The sequence below is a fragment of the Chiloscyllium punctatum genome, chromosome 48 (assembly GCF_047496795.1).
Source record: "Chiloscyllium punctatum isolate Juve2018m chromosome 48, sChiPun1.3, whole genome shotgun sequence".
Lineage (NCBI taxonomy): Eukaryota > Metazoa > Chordata > Chondrichthyes > Orectolobiformes > Hemiscylliidae > Chiloscyllium > Chiloscyllium punctatum.
In genome coordinates, this window is record NC_092786.1 from 755,576 (window position 1) to 776,833 (window position 21,258).

Genomic DNA, 21,258 nt, shown 5'->3' on the forward strand with positions numbered 1-21,258 from the left:
GAGGGTCTGAAACAGAGGGCGAGAAACAGAGGGGCCGAAACAGAGTGTCTGAAACAGAGGGCGCGAAACAGAGGGCGCGAAGCATAGGGGGCGAAACAGAGGGCGAGAAACAGAGGGTCTGAAACAGAGGGGCTGAAACAGAGGGGCTGAAACAGAGGGCGAGAAACAGAGGGTGAGAAACAGAGGGTCTGAAACAGAGGGGCTGAAACAGAGGGCGTGAAAGAGAGGGCGCGAAACAGAAGGCGCGAAACAGAGGGCGAGAAACAGAGGGGCCGAAACAGAGGGTGAGAAACAGAGTGGCCGAAACAGAGGGCGAGAAACAGAGGGTCTGAAACAGAGCATCTGAAACAGAGGGTCTGAAACAGAGGGCCCGAAACAGAGGGCGCGAAACAGAGGGCGAGAAACAGAGGGTCTGAAACAGAGGGCGTGAAACAGAGGGCCTGAATCACAGGGTCTGAAACAGACGGTCTGAAACAGAGGGTCTGAAACAGAGGGCGAGAAACAGAGGGACTGAAACAGAGGGCGAGAAACAGAGGGTATGAAACAGTGGGTCTGAAACAGAGGGGCTGAAACAGAGGGCGAGAAACAGAGGGCGAGAAACAGAGGGCGAGAAACAGAGGGTCTGAAACAGAGGGGCTGAAACAGAGGGGCTGAAACAGAGGGCGAGAAACAGAGGGTCTGAAACAGAGGGCGAGAAACAGAGGGGCCGAAACAGAGGGCGAGAAACAGAGGGGCCGAAACAGAGGGCGAGAAACAGAGGGTCTGAAACAGTGGGTCTGAAACAGAGGGTCTGAAACAGAGGGGCCGAAACAGAGGGTGAGAAACAGAGGGTCTGAAACAGAGGGTCTGAAACGGAGGGTCTGAAACAGAGGACGCTAAACAGTGGGTCTGAAACAGCGGGGCTGAAACGGAGGGCGAGAAACAGAGGGTCTGAAACAGAGGGGCTGAAACAGAGGGTGAGAAACAGAGGGTCTGAAACAGAGGGTCTGAAACAGAGGGTCTGAAACAGAGGGGGCGAAACAGAGGGGCCGAAACAGAGGTCGAGAAACAGAGGGGCCGAAACAGAATGCGAGAAACAGAGGGCGAGAAACAGAGGGTCTGAAACAGAGGGGTTGAAACAGAGGGCGAGAAACAGAGCGTCTGAAACAGAGGGTCTGAAACAGAGGGTCTGAAACAGAGGGCGCGAAACAGAGGGGCCGAAACAGAGGGCGAGAAACAGAGGGGCCGAAACAGACGGCGAGAAACAGAGGGTCTGAAACAGAGGGTCTGAAACAGAAGGTCTGAAACAGATGGGCTGAAACAGACGGGCTGAAACAGAGGGTCTGAAACAGAGGGGCTGAAACAGAGGGCGAGAAACAGAGGGTCTGAAACAGAGGGGCTGAAACAGAGGGTCTGAAACAGAGGGGCTGAAACAGAGGGTCTGAAACAGAGGGGCTGAAACAGAGGGCGCGAAACAGAGAGTCTGAAACAGAGGGCGCGAAACTGACGGCACAAAACAGAGGGGCTGAAACCGAGGGGCTGAAACAGAGGGTCTGAAACAGAGGGTCTGAAACAGTGGGCACGAAACAGAGGGTCTGAAACAGCGTGTCTGAAACAGAGGGTCTGAAGCAGAGGGGCTGAAACAGAGGGCGCGAAACTGAGTATCTGAAACAGTGGGGCTGAAACAGAGGGCGCGAAACAGAGGGTCTGAAGCAGATGGCGGGAAACAGTGGGCGCGAAACAGAGGGCGAGAAACAGAGTGTCTGAAATAGAGGGTCTGAAACAGAGGGTCTGAAACAGAGGGGCTGAAAGAGAGGGGCTGAATCAGAGGGCGAGAAACAGAGGGGCTGAAACAGAGGGGCTGAAACAGAGGGGCTGAAACAGAGGGGGCGAAACAGAGGGTCGGAAACAGAGGGCGAGAAACAGAGTGTCTGAAATAGAGGGTCTGAAACAGAGGGTCTGAAACAGAGGGGCTGAAACAGAGGGGCTGAATCAGAGGGCGAGAAACAGAGGGTCTGAAACAGAGGGGCTGAAACAGAGGGCGCGAAAGAGAGGGCGCGAAACAGAAGGCGCGAATCAGAGGGCGAGAAACAGAGGGGCCGAAACAGAGGGGCTGAAACAGAGTGGCCGAAACAGAGGGCGAGAAACAGAGGGTCTGAAACAGAGCGTCTGAAACAGAGGGCCCGAAACAGAGGGCGCGAAACAGAGGGCGAGAAACAGAGGGTCTGAAACAGAGGGCGTGAAACAGAGGGCCTGAAACACAGGGTCTGAAACAGACGGTCTGAAACAGAGGGTCTGAAACAGAGGGCGAGAAACAGAGGGACTGAAACAGAGGGCGAGAAACAGAGGGTATGAAACAGTGCGTCTGAAAGAGAGGGGCTGAAACAGAGGGCGAGAAACAGAGGGCGAGAAACAGAGGGCGAGAAACAGAGGGTCTGAAACAGAGGGGCTGAAACAGAGGGGCTGAAACAGAGGGCGAGAAACAGAGGGGCCGAAACAGAGGGCGAGAAACAGAGGGGCCGAAACAGAGGGCGAGAAACAGAGGGTCTGAAACAGTGGGTCTGAAACAGAGGGTCTGAAACAGAGGGGCCGAAACAGAGGGTGAGAAACAGAGGGTCTGAAACAGAGGGTGCGAAACAGAGGGCGAGAAACAGAGGGTCTGAAACAGAGGGTCTGAAACGGAGGGTCTGAAACAGAGGGCGCTAAACAGAGGGTCTGAAACAGAGGGGCTGAAACGGAGGGCGAGAAACAGAGGGTCTGAAACAGAGGGGCTGAAACAGAGGGTGAGAAACAGAGGGTCTGAAACAGAGGGTCTGAAACAGAGGGTCTGAAACAGAGGGGGTGAAACAGAGTGGCCGAAACAGAGGGCGAGAAACAGAGGGGCCGAAACAGACGGCGAGAAACAGAGGGTCTGAAACAGAGGGTCTGAAACAGAAGGTCTGAAACAGAGGGGCTGAAACAGAGGGGCTGAAACAGAGGGTCTGAAACAAAGGGGCTGAAACAGAGGGCGAGAAACAGAGGGTCTGAAACAGAGGGGCTGAAACAGATGGTCTGAAACAGAGGGGCTGAAACAGAGGGTCTGAAACAGAGGGGCTGAAACAGAGGGCGCGAAACAGAGAGTCTGAAACAGAGGGCGCGAAACAGACGGCGCAAAACAGAGGGGCTGAAACCGAGGGGCTGAAACAGAGGGTCTGAAACAGAGGGTCTGAAACAGTGGGCACGAAACAGAGGGTCTGAAACAGCGTGTCTGAAACAGAGGGTCTGAAGCAGAGGGGCTGAAACAGAGGGCGCGAAACTGAGTATCTGAAACAGAGGGCGCGAAACAGAGGGTCTGAAGCAGATGGCGGGAAACAGATGGCGCGAAACAGAGGGCGAGAAACAGAGTGTCTGAAATAGAGGGTCTGAAACAGAGGGTCTGAAACAGAGGGGCTGAAACAGAGGGGCTGAATCAGAGGGCGAGAAACAGAGGGGCTGAAACAGAGGGGCTGAAACAGAGGGGCTGAAACAGAGGGGGCGAAACAGAGGGTCGGAAACAGAGGGCGAGAAACAGAGGGGCCGAAACAGAGGGCGAGAAACAGAGGGGCTGAAACAGAGGGCGAGAAAGAGAGGGGCCGAAACAGAGGGCGAGAAACAGAGGGGCTGAAACAGAGTGGCCGAAACAGAGGGCGAGAAACAGAGGGTCTGAAACAGAGCGTCTGAAACAGAGGGCCCGAAACAGAGGGCGCGAAACAGAGGGCGAGAAACAGAGGGTCTGAAACAGAGGGCGTGAAACAGAGGGCCTGAAACACAGGGTCTGAAACAGACGGTCTGAAACAGAGGGTCTGAAACAGAGGGCGAGAAACAGAGGGACTGAAACAGAGGGCGAGAAACAGAGGGTATGAAACAGTGCGTCTGAAAGAGAGGGGCTGAAACAGAGGGCGAGAAACAGAGGGCGAGAAACAGAGGGCGAGAAACAGAGTGTCTGAAACAGAGGGGCTGAAACAGAGGGGCTGAAACAGAGGGCGAGAAACAGAGGGGCCGAAACAGAGGGCGAGAAACAGAGGGGCCGAAACAGAGGGCGAGAAACAGAGGGTCTGAAACAGTTGGTCTGAAACAGAGGGTCTGAAACAGAGGGGCCGAAACAGAGGGCGAGAAACAGAGGGTCTGAAACAGAGGGTCTGAAACGGAGGGTCTGAAACAGAGGGCGCTAAACAGAGGGTCTGAAACAGAGGGGCTGAAACGGAGGGCGAGAAACAGAGGGTCTGAAACAGAGGGCGAGAAACAGAGGGGCCGAAACAGAGTGTCTGAAACAGAGGGCGCGAAACAGAGGGCGCGAAGCATAGGGGGCGAAACAGAGGGCGAGAAACAGAGGGTCTGAAACAGAGGGGCTGAAACAGAGGGGCTGAAACAGAGGGCGAGAAACAGAGGGTGAGAAACAGAGGGTCTGAAACAGAGGGGCTGAAACAGAGGGCGTGAAAGAGAGGGCGCGAAACAGAAGACGCGAAACAGAGGGCGAGAAACAGAGGGGCCGAAACAGAGGGTGAGAAACAGAGTGGCCGAAACAGAGGGCGAGAAACAGAGGGTCTGAAACAGAGCATCTGAAACAGAGGGTCTGAAACAGAGGGCCCGAAACAGAGGGCGCGAAACAGAGGGCGAGAAACAGAGGGTCTGAAACAGAGGGCGTGAAACAGAGGGCCTGAAACACAGGGTCTGAAACAGACGGTCTGAAACAGAGGGTCTGAAACAGAGGGCGAGAAACAGAGGGACTGAAACAGAGGGCGAGAAACAGAGGGTATGAAACAGTGGGTCTGAAACAGAGGGGCTGAAACAGAGGGCGAGAAACAGAGGGCGAGAAACAGAGGGCGAGAAACAGAGGGTCTGAAACAGAGGGGCTGAAACAGAGGGGCTGAAACAGAGGGCGAGAAACAGAGGGTCTGAAACAGAGGGCGAGAAACAGAGGGGCCGAAACAGAGGGCGAGAAACAGAGGGGCCGAAACAGAGGGCGAGAAACAGAGGGTCTGAAACAGTGGGTCTGAAACAGAGGGTCTGAAACAGAGGGGCCGAAACAGAGGGTGAGAAACAGAGGGTCTGAAACAGAGGGTCTGAAACGGAGGGTCTGAAACAGAGGACGCTAAACAGTGGGTCTGAAACAGCGGGGCTGAAACGGAGGGCGAGAAACAGAGGGTCTGAAACAGAGGGGCTGAAACAGAGGGTGAGAAACAGAGGGTCTGAAACAGAGGGTCTGAAACAGAGGGTCTGAAACAGAGGGGGCGAAACAGAGGGGCCGAAACAGAGGTCGAGAAACAGAGGGGCCGAAACAGAATGCGAGAAACAGAGGGCGAGAAACAGAGGGTCTGAAACAGAGGGGTTGAAACAGAGGGCGAGAAACAGAGCGTCTGAAACAGAGGGTCTGAAACAGAGGGTCTGAAACAGAGGGCGCGAAACAGAGGGGCCGAAACAGAGGGCGAGAAACAGAGGGGCCGAAACAGACGGCGAGAAACAGAGGGTCTGAAACAGAGGGTCTGAAACAGAAGGTCTGAAACAGAGGGGCTGAAACAGACGGGCTGAAACAGAGGGTCTGAAACAGAGGGGCTGAAACAGAGGGCGAGAAACAGAGGGTCTGAAATAGAGGGTCTGAAACAGAGGGCGCGAAACAGAGGGTCTGAAGCAGATGGCGGGAAACAGTGGGCGCGAAACAGAGGGCGAGAAACAGAGTGTCTGAAATAGAGGGTCTGAAACAGAGGGTCTGAAACAGAGGGGCTGAAAGAGAGGGGCTGAATCAGAGGGCGAGAAACAGAGGGGCTGAAACAGAGGGGCTGAAACAGAGGGGCTGAAACAGAGGGGGCGAAACAGAGGGTCGGAAACAGAGGGCGAGAAACAGAGTGTCTGAAATAGAGGGTCTGAAACAGAGGGTCTGAAACAGAGGGGCTGAAACAGAGGGGCTGAATCAGAGGGCGAGAAACAGAGGGTCTGAAACAGAGGGGCTGAAACAGAGGGCGCGAAAGAGAGGGCGCGAAACAGAAGGCGCGAATCAGAGGGCGAGAAACAGAGGGGCCGAAACAGAGGGGCTGAAACAGAGTGGCCGAAACAGAGGGCGAGAAACAGAGGGTCTGAAACAGAGCGTCTGAAACAGAGGGCCCGAAACAGAGGGCGCGAAACAGAGGGCGAGAAACAGAGGGTCTGAAACAGAGGGCGTGAAACAGAGGGCCTGAAACACAGGGTCTGAAACAGACGGTCTGAAACAGAGGGTCTAAAACAGAGGGCGAGAAACAGAGGGACTGAAACAGAGGGCGAGAAACAGAGGGTATGAAACAGTGCGTCTGAAAGAGAGGGGCTGAAACAGAGGGCGAGAAACAGAGGGCGAGAAACAGAGGGCGAGAAACAGAGGGTCTGAAACAGAGGGGCTGAAACAGAGGGGCTGAAACAGAGGGCGAGAAACAGAGGGGCCGAAACAGAGGGCGAGAAACAGAGGGGCCGAAACAGAGGGCGAGAAACAGAGGGTCTGAAACAGTGGGTCTGAAACAGAGGGTCTGAAACAGAGGGGCCGAAACAGAGGGTGAGAAACAGAGGGTCTGAAACAGAGGGTGCGAAACAGAGGGCGAGAAACAGAGGGTCTGAAACAGAGGGTCTGAAACGGAGGGTCTGAAACAGAGGGCGCTAAACAGAGGGTCTGAAACAGAGGGGCTGAAACGGAGGGCGAGAAACAGAGGGTCTGAAACAGAGGGGCTGAAACAGAGGGTGAGAAACAGAGGGTCTGAAACAGAGGGTCTGAAACAGAGGGTCTGAAACAGAGGGGGTGAAACAGAGTGGCCGAAACAGAGGGCGAGAAACAGAGGGGCCGAAACAGACGGCGAGAAACAGAGGGTCTGAAACAGAGGGTCTGAAACAGAAGGTCTGAAACAGAGGGGCTGAAACAGAGGGGCTGAAACAGAGGGTCTGAAACAAAGGGGCTGAAACAGAGGGCGAGAAACAGAGGGTCTGAAACAGAGGGGCTGAAACAGATGGTCTGAAACAGAGGGGCTGAAACAGAGGGTCTGAAACAGAGGGGCTGAAACAGAGGGCGCGAAACAGAGAGTCTGAAACAGAGGGCGCGAAACAGACGGCGCAAAACAGAGGGGCTGAAACCGAGGGGCTGAAACAGAGGGTCTGAAACAGAGGGTCTGAAACAGTGGGCACGAAACAGAGGGTCTGAAACAGCGTGTCTGAAACAGAGGGTCTGAAGCAGAGGGGCTGAAACAGAGGGCGCGAAACTGAGTATCTGAAACAGAGGGCGCGAAACAGAGGGTCTGAAGCAGATGGCGGGAAACAGATGGCGCGAAACAGAGGGCGAGAAACAGAGTGTCTGAAATAGAGGGTCTGAAACAGAGGGTCTGAAACAGAGGGGCTGAAACAGAGGGGCTGAATCAGAGGGCGAGAATCAGAGGGGCTGAAACAGAGGGGCTGAAACAGAGGGGCTGAAACAGAGGGGGCGAAACAGAGGGTCGGAAACAGAGGGCGAGAAACAGAGGGGCCGAAACAGAGGGCGAGAAACAGAGGGGCTGAAACAGAGGGCGAGAAAGAGAGGGGCCGAAACAGAGGGCGAGAAACAGAGGGGCTGAAACAGAGTGGCCGAAACAGAGGGCGAGAAACAGAGGGTCTGAAACAGAGCGTCTGAAACAGAGGGCCCGAAACAGAGGGCGCGAAACAGAGGGCGAGAAACAGAGGGTCTGAAACAGAGGGCGTGAAACAGAGGGCCTGAAACACAGGGTCTGAAAGAGAGGGGCTGAAACAGAGGGCGAGAAACAGAGGGCGAGAAACAGAGGGCGAGAAACAGAGTGTCTGAAACAGAGGGGCTGAAACAGAGGGGCTGAAACAGAGGGCGAGAAACAGAGGGGCCGAAACAGAGGGCGAGAAACAGAGGGGCCGAAACAGAGGGCGAGAAACAGAGGGTCTGAAACAGTTGGTCTGAAACAGAGGGTCTGAAACAGAGGGGCCGAAACAGAGGGCGAGAAACAGAGGGTCTGAAACAGAGGGTCTGAAACGGAGGGTCTGAAACAGAGGGCGCTAAACAGAGGGTCTGAAACAGAGGGGCTGAAACGGAGGGCGAGAAACAGAGGGTCTGAAACAGAGGGCGAGAAACAGAGGGGCCGAAACAGAGTGTCTGAAACAGAGGGCGCGAAACAGAGGGCGCGAAGCATAGGGGGCGAAACAGAGGGCGAGAAACAGAGGGTCTGAAACAGAGGGGCTGAAACAGAGGGGCTGAAACAGAGGGCGAGAAACAGAGGGTGAGAAACAGAGGGTCTGAAACAGAGGGGCTGAAACAGAGGGCGTGAAAGAGAGGGCGCGAAACAGAAGACGCGAAACAGAGGGCGAGAAACAGAGGGGCCGAAACAGAGGGTGAGAAACAGAGTGGCCGAAACAGAGGGCGAGAAACAGAGGGTCTGAAACAGAGCATCTGAAACAGAGGGTCTGAAACAGAGGGCCCGAAACAGAGGGCGCGAAACAGAGGGCGAGAAACAGAGGGTCTGAAACAGAGGGCGTGAAACAGAGGGCCTGAAACACAGGGTCTGAAACAGACGGTCTGAAACAGAGGGTCTGAAACAGAGGGCGAGAAACAGAGGGACTGAAACAGAGGGCGAGAAACAGAGGGTATGAAACAGTGGGTCTGAAACAGAGGGGCTGAAACAGAGGGCGAGAAACAGAGGGCGAGAAACAGAGGGCGAGAAACAGAGGGTCTGAAACAGAGGGGCTGAAACAGAGGGGCTGAAACAGAGGGCGAGAAACAGAGGGTCTGAAACAGAGGGCGAGAAACAGAGGGGCCGAAACAGAGGGCGAGAAACAGAGGGGCCGAAACAGAGGGCGAGAAACAGAGGGTCTGAAACAGTGGGTCTGAAACAGAGGGTCTGAAACAGAGGGGCCGAAACAGAGGGTGAGAAACAGAGGGTCTGAAACAGAGGGTCTGAAACGGAGGGTCTGAAACAGAGGACGCTAAACAGTGGGTCTGAAACAGCGGGGCTGAAACGGAGGGCGAGAAACAGAGGGTCTGAAACAGAGGGGCTGAAACAGAGGGTGAGAAACAGAGGGTCTGAAACAGAGGGTCTGAAACAGAGGGTCTGAAACAGAGGGGGCGAAACAGAGGGGCCGAAACAGAGGTCGAGAAACAGAGGGGCCGAAACAGAATGCGAGAAACAGAGGGCGAGAAACAGAGGGTCTGAAACAGAGGGGTTGAAACAGAGGGCGAGAAACAGAGCGTCTGAAACAGAGGGTCTGAAACAGAGGGTCTGAAACAGAGGGCGCGAAACAGAGGGGCCGAAACAGAGGGCGAGAAACAGAGGGGCCGAAACAGACGGCGAGAAACAGAGGGTCTGAAACAGAGGGTCTGAAACAGAAGGTCTGAAACAGAGGGGCTGAAACAGACGGGCTGAAACAGAGGGTCTGAAACAGAGGGGCTGAAACAGAGGGCGAGAAACAGAGGGTCTGAAACAGAGGGGCTGAAACAGAGGGTCTGAAACAGAGGGGCTGAAACAGAGGGTCTGAAACAGAGGGGCTGAAACAGAGGGCGCGAAACAGAGAGTCTGAAACAGAGGGCGCGAAACTGACGGCACAAAACAGAGGGGCTGAAACCGAGGGGCTGAAACAGAGGGTCTGAAACAGAGGGTCTGAAACAGTGGGCACGAAACAGAGGGTCTGAAACAGTGGGGCTGAAACAGAGGGCGCGAAACAGAGGGTCTGAAGCAGATGGCGGGAAACAGTGGGCGCGAAACAGAGGGCGAGAAACAGAGTGTCTGAAATAGAGGGTCTGAAACAGAGGGTCTGAAACAGAGGGGCTGAAAGAGAGGGGCTGAATCAGAGGGCGAGAAACAGAGGGGCTGAAACAGAGGGGCTGAAACAGAGGGGCTGAAACAGAGGGGGCGAAACAGAGGGTCGGAAACAGAGGGCGAGAAACAGAGTGTCTGAAATAGAGGGTCTGAAACAGAGGGTCTGAAACAGAGGGGCTGAAACAGAGGGGCTGAATCAGAGGGCGAGAAACAGAGGGTCTGAAACAGAGGGGCTGAAACAGAGGGCGCGAAAGAGAGGGCGCGAAACAGAAGGCGCGAATCAGAGGGCGAGAAACAGAGGGGCCGAAACAGAGGGGCTGAAACAGAGTGGCCGAAACAGAGGGCGAGAAACAGAGGGTCTGAAACAGAGCGTCTGAAACAGAGGGCCCGAAACAGAGGGCGCGAAACAGAGGGCGAGAAACAGAGGGTCTGAAACAGAGGGCGTGAAACAGAGGGCCTGAAACACAGGGTCTGAAACAGACGGTCTGAAACAGAGGGTCTAAAACAGAGGGCGAGAAACAGAGGGACTGAAACAGAGGGCGAGAAACAGAGGGTATGAAACAGTGCGTCTGAAAGAGAGGGGCTGAAACAGAGGGCGAGAAACAGAGGGCGAGAAACAGAGGGCGAGAAACAGAGGGTCTGAAACAGAGGGGCTGAAACAGAGGGTCTGAAACAGAGGGCGAGAAACAGAGGGGCCGAAACAGAGGGCGAGAAACAGAGGGGCCGAAACAGAGGGCGAGAAACAGAGGGTCTGAAACAGTGGGTCTGAAACAGAGGGTCTGAAACAGAGGGGCCGAAACAGAGGGTGAGAAACAGAGGGTCTGAAACAGAGGGTGCGAAACAGAGGGCGAGAAACAGAGGGTCTGAAACAGAGGGTCTGAAACGGAGGGTCTGAAACAGAGGGCGCTAAACAGAGGGTCTGAAACAGAGGGGCTGAAACGGAGGGCGAGAAACAGAGGGTCTGAAACAGAGGGGCTGAAACAGAGGGTGAGAAACAGAGGGTCTGAAACAGAGGGTCTGAAACAGAGGGTCTGAAACAGAGGGGGTGAAACAGAGTGGCCGAAACAGAGGGCGAGAAACAGAGGGGCCGAAACAGACGGCGAGAAACAGAGGGTCTGAAACAGAGGGTCTGAAACAGAAGGTCTGAAACAGAGGGGCTGAAACAGAGGGGCTGAAACAGAGGGTCTGAAACAAAGGGGCTGAAACAGAGGGCGAGAAACAGAGGGTCTGAAACAGAGGGGCTGAAACAGATGGTCTGAAACAGAGGGGCTGAAACAGAGGGTCTGAAACAGAGGGGCTGAAACAGAGGGCGCGAAACAGAGAGTCTGAAACAGAGGGCGCGAAACAGACGGCGCAAAACAGAGGGGCTGAAACCGAGGGGCTGAAACAGAGGGTCTGAAACAGAGGGTCTGAAACAGTGGGCACGAAACAGAGGGTCTGAAACAGCGTGTCTGAAACAGAGGGTCTGAAGCAGAGGGGCTGAAACAGAGGGCGCGAAACTGAGTATCTGAAACAGAGGGCGCGAAACAGAGGGTCTGAAGCAGATGGCGGGAAACAGATGGCGCGAAACAGAGGGCGAGAAACAGAGTGTCTGAAATAGAGGGTCTGAAACAGAGGGTCTGAAACAGAGGGGCTGAAACAGAGGGGCTGAATCAGAGGGCGAGAATCAGAGGGGCTGAAACAGAGGGGCTGAAACAGAGGGGCTGAAACAGAGGGGGCGAAACAGAGGGTCGGAAACAGAGGGCGAGAAACAGAGGGGCCGAAACAGAGGGCGAGAAACAGAGGGGCTGAAACAGAGGGCGAGAAAGAGAGGGGCCGAAACAGAGGGCGAGAAACAGAGGGGCTGAAACAGAGTGGCCGAAACAGAGGGCGAGAAACAGAGGGTCTGAAACAGAGCGTCTGAAACAGAGGGCCCGAAACAGAGGGCGCGAAACAGAGGGCGAGAAACAGAGGGTCTGAAACAGAGGGCGTGAAACAGAGGGCCTGAAACACAGGGTCTGAAACAGATGGTCTGAAACAGAGGGTCTGAAACAGAGGGCGAGAAACAGAGGGACTGAAACAGAGGGCGAGAAACAGAGGGTATGAAACAGTGCGTCTGAAAGAGAGGGGCTGAAACAGAGGGCGAGAAACAGAGGGCGAGAAACAGAGGGCGAGAAACAGAGTGTCTGAAACAGAGGGGCTGAAACAGAGGGGCTGAAACAGAGGGCGAGAAACAGAGGGGCCGAAACAGAGGGCGAGAAACAGAGGGGCCGAAACAGAGGGCGAGAAACAGAGGGTCTGAAACAGTTGGTCTGAAACAGAGGGTCTGAAACAGAGGGGCCGAAACAGAGGGCGAGAAACAGAGGGTCTGAAACAGAGGGTCTGAAACGGAGGGTCTGAAACAGAGGGCGCTAAACAGAGGGTCTGAAACAGAGGGGCTGAAACGGAGGGCGAGAAACAGAGGGTCTGAAACAGAGGGGCTGAAACAGAGGGTGAGAAACAGAGGGTCTGAAACAGAGGGTCTGAAACAGAGGGTCTGAAACAGAGGGGGCGAAACAGAGTGGCCGAAACAGAGGGCGAGAAACAGAGGGGCCGAAACAGACGGCGAGAAACAGAGGGTCTGAAACAGAGGGTCTGAAACAGAAGGTCTGAAACAGAGGGGCTGAAACAGAGGGGCTGAAACAGAGGGTCTGAAACAAAGGGGCTGAAACAGTGGGCGAGAAACAGAGGGTCTGAAACAGAGGGGCTGAAACAGATGGTCTGAAACAGAGGGGCTGAAACAGAGGGTCTGAAACAGAGGGGCTGAAACAGAGGGCGCGAAACAGAGAGTCTGAAACAGAGGGCGCGAAACAGACGGCGCAAAACAGAGGGGCTGAAACCGAGGGGCTGAAACAGAGGGTCTGAAACAGAGGGTCTGAAACAGTGGGCACGAAACAGAGGGTCTGAAACAGCGTGTCTGAAACAGAGGGTCTGAAGCAGAGGGGCTGAAACAGAGGGCGCGAAACTGAGTATCTGAAACAGAGGGCGCGAAACAGAGGGTCTGAAGCAGATGGCGGGAAACAGACGGCGCGAAACAGAGGGCGAGAAACAGAGTGTCTGAAATAGAGGGTCTGAAACAGAGGGTCTGAAACAGAGGGGCTGAAACAGAGGGGCTGAATCAGAGGGCGAGAAACAGAGGAGCTGAAACAGAGGGGCTGAAACAGAGGGGCTGAAACAGAGGGGGCGAAACAGAGGGTCGGAAACAGAGGGCGAGAAACAGAGGGGCCGAAACAGAGGGCGAGAAACAGAGGGGCTGAAACAGAGGGCGAGAAAGAGAGGGGCCGAAACAGAGGGCGAGAAACAGAGGGGCCGAAACAGAGGGCGAGAAACAGAGGGTATGAAACAGAGGGCGTGAAACAGAGGGTCTGAAACACAGGGTCTGAAACAGAGGGCACGAAACAGAGGGTCTGAAACAGAGGGCGAGAAACAGAGGGGCCGAAACAGAGTGTCTGAAACAGAGGGCACGAAACAGAGGGCGCGAAGCCAAGTGGGCGAAACAGAGGGCGAGAAACAGAGGGTCTGAAACAGAGGGGCTGAAACAGAGGGGCTAAAACAGAGGGCGAGAAACAGAGGGCGAGAAACAGAGGGCGAGAAACAGAGGGTCTGAAACAGAGGGGCTGAAACAGAGGGCGCGAAAGAGAGGGCGCGAAACAGAAGGCGCGAAACAGAGGGCGAGAAACAGAGGGGCCGAAACAGAGGGTGAGAAACAGAGTGGCCGAAACAGAGGGCGAGAAACAGAGGGTCTGAAACAGAGCGTCTGAAACAGAGGGTCTGAAACAGAGGGCCCGAAACAGAGGGCGCGAAACAGAGGGCGAGAAACAGAGGGTCTGAAACAGAGGGCGTGAAACAGAGGGCCTGAAACACAGGGTCTGAAACAGACGGTCTGAAACAGAGGGTCTGAAACAGAGGGCGAGAAACAGAGGGACTGAAACAGAGGGCGCGAAACAGATGGCGAGAAACAGAGGGTCTGAAACAGAGGGGCTGAAACAGAGGGCGAGAAACAGAGGGTCTGAAACTGATGGCGAGAAACAGAGGGCGAGAAACAGAGGGTCTGAAATAGAGGGTCTGAAACAGAGGGGCTGAAACAGACGGGCTGAAACAGAGGGGCTGAATCAGAGGGCGAGAAACAGAGGGGCCGAAACAGAGGGCGAGAAACAGAGGGGCCGAAACAGAGGGCGAGAAACAGACGGGCCGAAACAGAGGGCGAGAAACAGAGGGGCCGAAACAGAGTGCGAGAAACAGAGGGTCTGAAACAGAGGGTCTGAAACAGAGGGTCTGAAACAGAGGGGCTGAAACAGAGGGCGCGAAACAGAGGGCGCGAAACAGAGGGCGAGAAACAGAGGGTCTGAAACAGAGGGTCTGAAACAGAGGGCGTGAAACAGAGGTTCTGAAACAGAGGGTCTGAAACAGAGGGGCTGAAACAGAGGGTCTGAAAGAGAGGGCGAGAAACAGAGGGGCTTAAACAGAGGGCGAGAAATAGAGGGTCTGAAACAGAGGGTCTGAAACAGAGGGCGCGAAACAGAGGGCGCGAAACAGAGGGTCTGAAACAGAGGGGCTGAAACAGAGGGGGCGAAACAGAGGGTCGGAAACAGAGGGTGAGAATCAGAGGGGCCGAAACTGAGGGCGAGAAACAGAGGGGCCGAAACAGAGGGCGAGAAACAGAGGGGCCGAAACAGAGGGCGAGAAACAGAGGGGCCGAAACAGAGGGCGAGAAACAGAGGGTCTGAAACAGAGGGTCTGAAACAGAGGGGCTGAAACAGAGGGTCTGAAACAGAGGGCGCGAAACAGAGGGCGAGAAACAGAGGGTCTGAAACAGAGGGTCTGAAACAGAGGGCGTGAAACAGAGGTTCTAAAACAGAGGGTCTGAAACAGAGGGGCTGAAACAGAGGGGCTGAAACAGAGGGCGAGAAACAGAGGGGCTGAAACAGAGGGCGAGAAACAGAGGCCGCGAAACAGAGGGTATGAAACAGAGAGTCTGAAACAGATGGTGAGAAACAGAGGGCGAGAAACAGAGGGTCCGAAACAGAGGTTCTGAAACAAAGGGTGCGAAACAGAGGGGCCGAAACAGAGGGCGGCAAACAGAAGGGCCGAAACAGAGGGTCTGAAACAGAGGGCGCGAAACAGAGGGCGCGAAACAGAGGGCGAGAAACAGAGGGTCTGAAAAAGAGGGTCTGAAACAGAGGGTAGCAAACAGAGGGGCTGAAACAGAGGGCGAGAAACAGAGGGTCTGAAACAGAGGGTCTGAAACAGAGGGGCTGAAACAGAGGGTCTGAAACAGAGGGTGAGAAACAGAGGGCGAGAAACAGAGGGGCTGAAACAGAGGGGCTGAAACAGAGGGGCTGAAACAGAGGGCGAGAAACAGAGGGGCTGAAACAGAGGGGCTGAAACAGAGGGGCTGAAACAGAGGGGCTGAAACAGAGGGCACGAAACAGAGGGTCTGAAACAGAGGGCGAGAAACAGAGGGGCCGAAACAGAGTGTCTGAAACAGAGGGCGCGAAACAGAGGGCGCGAAGCATAGGGGGCGAAACAGAGGGCGAGAAACAGAGGGTCTGAAACAGAGGGGCTGAAACAGAGGGGCTGAAACAGAGGGCGAGAAACAGAGGGTGAGAAACAGAGGGTCTGAAACAGAGGGGCTGAAACAGAGGGCGTGAAAGAGAGGGCGCGAAACAGAAGGCGCGAAACAGAGGGCGAGAAACAGAGGGGCCGAAACAGAGGGTGAGAAACAGAGTGGCCGAAACAGAGGGCGAGAAACAGAGGGTCTGAAACAGAGCATCTGAAACAGAGGGTCTGAAACAGAGGGCCCGAAACAGAGGGCGCGAAACAGAGGGCGAGAAACAGAGGGTCTGAAACAGAGGGCGTGAAACAGAGGGCCTGAAACACAGGGTCTGAAACAGACGGTCTGAAACAGAGGGTCTGAAACAGAGGGTCTGAAACAGAGGGCGAGAAACAGAGGGACTGAAACAGAGGGCGAGAAACAGAGGGTATGAAACAGTGGGTCTGAAACAGAGGGGCTGAAACAGAGGGCGAGAAACAGAGGGCGAGAAACAGAGGGCGAGAAACAGAGGGTCTGAAACAGAGGGGCTGAAACAGAGGGGCTGAAACAGAGGGCGAGAAACAGAGGGTCTGAAACAGAGGGCGAGAAACAGAGGGGCCGAAACAGAGGGCGAGAAACAGAGGGGCCGAAACAGAGGGCGAGAAACAGAGGGTCTGAAACAGTGGGTCTGAAACAGAGGGTCTGAAACAGAGGGGCCGAAACAGAGGGTGAGAAACAGAGGGTCTGAAACAGAGGGTCTGAAACGGAGGGTCTGAAACAGAGGACGCTAAACAGTGGGTCTGAAACAGCGGGGCTGAAACGGAGGGCGAGAAACAGAGGGTCTGAAACAGAGGGGCTGAAACAGAGGGTGAGAAACAGAGGGTCTGAAACAGAGGGTCTGAAACAGAGGGTCTGAAACAGAGGGGGCGAAACAGAGGGGCCGAAACAGAGGTCGAGAAACAGAGGGGCGGAAACAGAATGCGAGAAACAGAGGGCGAGAAACAGAGGATCTGAAACAGAGGGGTTGAAACAGAGGGCGAGAAACAGAGCGTCTGAAACAGAGGGTCTGAAACAGAGGGTCTGAAACAGAGGGCGCGAAACAGAGGGGCCGAAACAGAGGGCGAGAAACAGAGGGGCCGAAACAGACGGCGAGAAACAGAGGGTCTGAAACAGAGGGTCTGAAACAGAAGGTCTGAAACAGAGGGGCTGAAACAGACGGGCTGAAACAGAGGGTCTGAAACAGAGGGGCTGAAACAGAGGGCGAGAAACAGAGGGTCTGAAACAGAGGGGCTGAAACAGAGGGTCTGAAACAGAGGGGCTGAAACAGAGGGTCTGAAACAGAGGGGCTGAAACAGAGGGCGCGAAACAGAGAGTCTGAAACAGAGGGCGCGAAACTGACGGCACAAAACAGAGGGGCTGAAACCGAGGGGCTGAAACAGAGGGTCTGAAACAGAGGGTCTGAAACAGTGGGCACGAAACAGAGGGTCTGAAACAGCGTGTCTGAAACAGAGGGTCTGAAGCAGAGGGGCTGAAACAGAGGGCGCGAAACTGAGTATCTGAAACAGTGGGGCTGAAACAGAGGGCGCGAAACAGAGGGTCTGAAGCAGATGGCGGGAAACAGTGGGCGCGAAACAGAGGGCGAGAAACAGAGTGTCTGAAATAGAGGGTCTGAAACAGAGGGTCTGAAACAGAGGGGCTGAAAGAGAGGGGCTGAATCAGAGGGCGAGAAACAGAGGGGCTGAAACAGAGGGGCTGAAACAGAGGGGCTGAAACAGAGGGGGCGAAACAGAGGGTCGGAAACAGAGGGCGAGAAACAGAGTGTCTGAAATAGAGGGTCTGAAACAGAGGGTCTGAAACAGAGGGGCTGAAACAGAGGGGCTGAATCAGAGGGCGAGAAACAGAGGGTCTGAAACAGAGGGGCTGAAACAGAGGGCGCGAAAGAGAGGGCGCGAAACAGAAGGCGCGAATCAGAGGGCGAGAAACAGAGGGGCCGAAACAGAGGGGCTGAAACAGAGTGGCCGAAACAGAGGGCGAGAAACAGAGGGTCTGAAACAGAGCGTCTGAAACAGAGGGCCCGAAACAGAGGGCGCGAAACAGAGGGCGAGAAACAGAGGGTCTGAAACAGAGGGCGTGAAACAGAGGGCCTGAAACACAGGGTCTGAAACAGACGGTCTGAAACAGAGGGTCTGAAACAGAGGGCGAGAAACAGAGGGACTGAAACAGAGGGCGAGAAACAGAGGGTATGAAACAGTGCGTCTGAAAGAGAGGGGCTGAAACAGAGGGCGAGAAACAGAGGGCGAGAAACAGAGGGCGAGAAACAGAGGGTCTGAAACAGAGGGGCTGAAACAGAGGGGCTGAAACAGAGGGCGAGAAACAGAGGGGCCGAAACAGAGGGCGAGAAACAGAGGGGCCGAAACAGAGGGCGAGAAACAGAGGGTCTGAAACAGTGGGTCTGAAACAGAGGGTCTGAAACAGAGGGGCCGAAACAGAGGGTGAGAAACAGAGGGTCTGAAACAGAGGGTGCGAAACAGAGGGCGAGAAACAGAGGGTCTGAAACAGAGGGTCTGAAACGGAGGGTCTGAAACAGAGGGCGCTAAACAGAGGGTCTGAAACAGAGGGGCTGAAACGGAGGGCGAGAAACAGAGGGTCTGAAACAGAGGGGCTGAAACAGAGGGTGAGAAACAGAGGGTCTGAAACAGAGGGTCTGAAACAGAGGGTCTGAAACAGAGGGGGTGAAACAGAGTGGCCGAAACAGAGGGCGAGAAACAGAGGGGCCGAAACAGACGGCGAGAAACAGAGGGTCTGAAACAGAGGGTCTGAAACAGAAGGTCTGAAACAGAGGGGCTGAAACAGAGGGGCTGAAACAGAGGGTCTGAAACAAAGGGGCTGAAACAGAGGGCGAGAAACAGAGGGTCTGAAACAGAGGGGCTGAAACAGATGGTCTGAAACAGAGGGGCTGAAACAGAGGGTCTGAAACAGAGGGGCTGAAACAGAGGGCGCGAAACAGAGAGTCTGAAACAGAGGGCGCGAAACAGACGGCGCAAAACAGAGGGGCTGAAACCGAGGGGCTGAAACAGAGGGTCTGAAACAGAGGGTCTGAAACAGTGGGCACGAAACAGAGGGTCTGAAACAGCGTGTCTGAAACAGAGGGTCTGAAGCAGAGGGGCTGAAACAGAGGGCGCGAAACTGAGTATCTGAAACAGAGGGCGCGAAACAGAGGGTCTGAAGCAGATGGCGGGAAACAGATGGCGCGAAACAGAGGGCGAGAAACAGAGTGTCTGAAATAGAGGGTCTGAAACAGAGGGTCTGAAACAGAGGGGCTGAAACAGAGGGGCTGAATCAGAGGGCGAGAAACAGAGGGGCTGAAACAGAGGGGCTGAAACAGAGGGGCTGAAACAGAGGGGGCGAAACAGAGGGTCGGAAACAGAGGGCGAGAAACAGAGGGGCCGAAACAGAGGGCGAGAAACAGAGGGGCTGAAACAGAGGGCGAGAAAGAGAGGGGCCGAAACAGAGGGCGAGAAACAGAGGGGCTGAAACAGAGTGGCCGAAACAGAGGGCGAGAAACAGAGGGTCTGAAACAGAGCGTCTGAAACAGAGGGCCCGAAACAGAGGGCGCGAAACAGAGGGCGAGAAACAGAGGGTCTGAAACAGAGGGCGTGAAACAGAGGGCCTGAAACACAGGGTCTGAAACAGACGGTCTGAAACAGAGGGTCTGAAACAGAGGGCGAGAAACAGAGGGACTGAAACAGAGGGCGAGAAACAGAGGGTATGAAACAGTGCGTCTGAAAGAGAGGGGCTGAAACAGAGGGCGAGAAACAGAGGGCGAGAAACAGAGGGCGAGAAACAGAGTGTCTGAAACAGAGGGGCTGAAACAGAGGGGCTGAAACAGAGGGCGAGAAACAGAGGGGCCGAAACAGAGGGCGAGAAACAGAGGGGCCGAAACAGAGGGCGAGAAACAGAGGGTCTGAAACAGTTGGTCTGAAACAGAGGGTCTGAAACAGAGGGGCCGAAACAGAGGGCGAGAAACAGAGGGTCTGAAACAGAGGGTCTGAAACGGAGGGTCTGAAACAGAGGGCGCTAAACAGAGGGTCTGAAACAGAGGGGCTGAAACGGAGGGCGAGAAACAGAGGGTCTGAAACAGAGGGCGAGAAACAGAGGGGCCGAAACAGAGTGTCTGAAACAGAGGGCGCGAAACAGAGGGCGCGAAGCATAGGGGGCGAAACAGAGGGCGAGAAACAGAGGGTCTGAAACAGAGGGGCTGAAACAGAGGGGCTGAAACAGAGGGCGAGAAACAGAGGGTGAGAAACAGAGGGTCTGAAACAGAGGGGCTGAAACAGAGGGCGTGAAAGAGAGGGCGCGAAACAGAAGACGCGAAACAGAGGGCGAGAAACAGAGGGGCCGAAACAGAGGGTGAGAAACAGAGTGGCCGAAACAGAGGGCGAGAAACAGAGGGTCTGAAACAGAGCATCTGAAACAGAGGGTCTGAAACAGAGGGCCCGAAACAGAGGGCGCGAAACAGAGGGCGAGAAACAGAGGGTCTGAAACAGAGGGCGTGAAACAGAGGGCCTGAAACACAGGGTCTGAAACAGACGGTCTGAAACAGAGGGTCTGAAACAGAGGGCGAGAAACAGAGGGACTGAAACAGAGGGCGAGAAACAGAGGGTATGAAACAGTGGGTCTGAAACAGAGGGGCTGAAACAGAGGGCGAGAAACAGAGGGCGAGAAACAGAGGGCGAGAAACAGAGGGTCTGAAACAGAGGGGCTGAAACAGAGGGGCTGAAACAGAGGGCGAGAAACAGAGGGTCTGAAACAGAGGGCGAGAAACAGAGGGGCCGAAACAGAGGGCGAGAAACAGAGGGGCCGAAACAGAGGGCGAGAAACAGAGGGTCTGAAACAGTGGGTCTGAAACAGAGGGTCTGAAACAGAGGGGCCGAAACAGAGGGTGAGAAACAGAGGGTCTGAAACAGAGGGTCTGAAACGGAGGGTCTGAAACAGAGGACGCTAAACAGTGGGTCTGAAACAGCGGGGCTGAAACGGAGGGCGAGAAACAGAGGGTCTGAAACAGAGGGGCTGAAACAGAGGGTGAGAAACAGAGGGTCTGAAACAGAGGGTCTGAAACAGAGGGTCTGAAACAGAGGGGGCGAAACAGAGGGGCCGAAACAGAGGTCGAGAAACAGAGGGGCCGAAACAGAATGCGAGAAACAGAGGGCGAGAAACAGAGGGTCTGAAACAGAGGGGTTGAAACAGAGGGCGAGAAACAGAGCGTCTGAAACAGAGGGTCTGAAACAGAGGGTCTGAAACAGAGGGCGCGAAACAGAGGGGCCGAAACAGAGGGCGAGAAACAGAGGGGCCGAAACAGACGGCGAGAAACAGAGGGTCTGAAACAGAGGGTCTGAAACAGAAGGTCTGAAACAGAGGGGCTGAAACAGACGGGCTGAAACAGAGGGTCTGAAACAGAGGGGCTGAAACAGAGGGCGAGAAACAGAGGGTCTGAAACAGAGGGGCTGAAACAGAGGGTCTGAAACAGAGGGGCTGAAACAGAGGGTCTGAAACAGAGGGGCTGAAACAGAGGGCGCGAAACAGAGAGTCTGAAACAGAGGGCGCGAAACTGACGGCACAAAACAGAGGGGCTGAAACCGAGGGGCTGAAACAGAGGGTCTGAAACAGAGGGTCTGAAACAGTGGGCACGAAACAGAGGGTCTGAAACAGCGTGTCTGAAACAGAGGGTCTGAAGCAGAGGGGCTGAAACAGAGGGCGCGAAACTGAGTATCTGAAACAGTGGGGCTGAAACAGAGGGCGCGAAACAGAGGGTCTGAAGCAGATGGCGGGAAACAGTGGGCGCGAAACAGAGGGCGAGAAACAGAGTGTCTGAAATAGAGGGTCTGAAACAGAGGGTCTGAAACAGAGGGGCTGAAAGAGAGGGGCTGAATCAGAGGGCGAGAAACAGAGGGG